Source organism: Theobroma cacao, chromosome 3 (genome assembly GCF_053813885.1).
Source record: "Theobroma cacao isolate CCN51 chromosome 3, ASM5381388v1, whole genome shotgun sequence".
Classification (NCBI taxonomy): domain Eukaryota; kingdom Viridiplantae; phylum Streptophyta; class Magnoliopsida; order Malvales; family Malvaceae; genus Theobroma; species Theobroma cacao.
Window position 1 is genome coordinate 14,423,310 of NC_142641.1, and position 1,630 is coordinate 14,424,939.

Below are 1,630 nucleotides of genomic sequence, written 5' to 3' on the forward strand. Positions count from 1 at the left end.
CTATAAGCCATATGTAGCTAGATTAGAGCCTGAACTTAATGAATCTGTTTTAATTTCAATTCACATAGGGATATAGTGTTTTGGTTAAAATAGATATTTTTATAAGATGAGTCGAGAGACCCTTATAAATAATTTAAGACTCTAGGTTAGCAATTCAACCCATTGAAATAAGTTAAGGAAGAGAGGTAAGATTTAGATGAAATGTGAGGGATATTGTAATCCTAGGCTTGTTTGATTTGCTTTTTACCCAATTATTTTGTTGCTTTAATTTTTAATTGAATTAGTTTTAGTTAATTAATTTAGTTATTTGAGTTTGATTGTTTGGATAAGATTAAATTGTTCTAATTTTAGTACTTAGTAAATTTTTAGATCAATTCCCTGTGAGATCGATTCTCTGCTTTCTAATATACTATTTATTCGATATGTATACTTGCGTAGTAGGATTTTAACTGATACTAATTGAAAACATAAATGCAATATAATAAAAGAAAGCATAAAAATTCTCCCCAAACTTAAAATGAACATTGTCCCCAATGTTCTTGAAAGTAAACAAAGAGAATACTCCCCCAAACTTTGTAGACAACATCAATCATCATCCTCCTCCACAATAGCATCTTCATTGTCATCTAGTGTGGGACCAGCGAGCAATGTGGGGAAGGTAGCCATGTCCATGCTAACATGTTCAGCATATGACTTCATCATATCTTCAATGGCTTGAAAACATGCTGCCTGATTGTCCATGCAACGCTTAAGTCATTCCAATCACTAAGGCATTGAAAGATTTTGGTTGCGGAATTGGGGTTAAGGTCCAGCGGATGAACTTTCAACAAAAGTAGATTGCTCTCTCATGCAAATTGAACTGTTTCTATGCTACTACTTGGACACTCATCATTGGCGTGTCCATTTCGGTAATATTCCCACACTACAAAAGGACTTTGAACAGGATTAGTATCAAAACAATCAAACTTTTTAGTTGGAGCAGCTACCTGTACAATTATTGCCATGATGGCATCAACCTCATGAATTCCAACAACTCTCCTATGTACAAATTGCTCAGAAAGCCATTAGTAATTATTTGACACCATCTCTTATAATAAGTCGTTTGCGTCATCTATAGCCTTTCCCATAAGAGCTCCTTTAATAGTTGCATCAATGGCATCTTGAACTTGGCTACGCAATCCATTGTAAAACGTCAGCACTTGAAGCCACTTTAGAAAACCAAGATGAGGGCAATGCCTAAGTAGGTTCTTATATTGATCCCAGGCTTCATAAAATGACTTACCATCAAACTGTATGAACAAAGTGATATCATTCCTCATTTTTGCTGTTTTCGCTAGAGAAAAGTATTTTACAAGGAACTTCTGGGCAAGGTCATCCTATGTTGTGATTGATTTTGTGGGAAATGAATTTAACCAGACTTTTGCTCTATTCCTCAATACGAATGGAAATAATCTCAATCAGATGGCATCATCTTTGACCCCGTTGTTCTTAAATGTGTCACATATCTCCTTGAAATTAAATATGTGGGCATTTGGGTTGTCATTCGAAAGACCCCCAAATTGGACTAATGTCTAGATTATAGTGATGATGGTCGGCATGATTTCAAAATTATTTGCTTGAATGGTTGGCC

At 35.0% G+C, this 1,630-nt stretch overlaps 1 non-coding gene across 1 annotated transcript; it reads left to right on the forward strand.

Moving 5' to 3' along the window:
- Positions 1-1,215: 1,215 nt before the first annotated feature.
- On the forward strand, positions 1,216-1,322 carry LOC148763613 (small nucleolar RNA R71). Its single transcript, XR_016025673.1, has one exon. It is a non-coding gene; the product is annotated as a small nucleolar RNA R71 (small nucleolar RNA).
- The last annotated feature ends 308 nt before the right edge of the window (positions 1,323-1,630 follow it).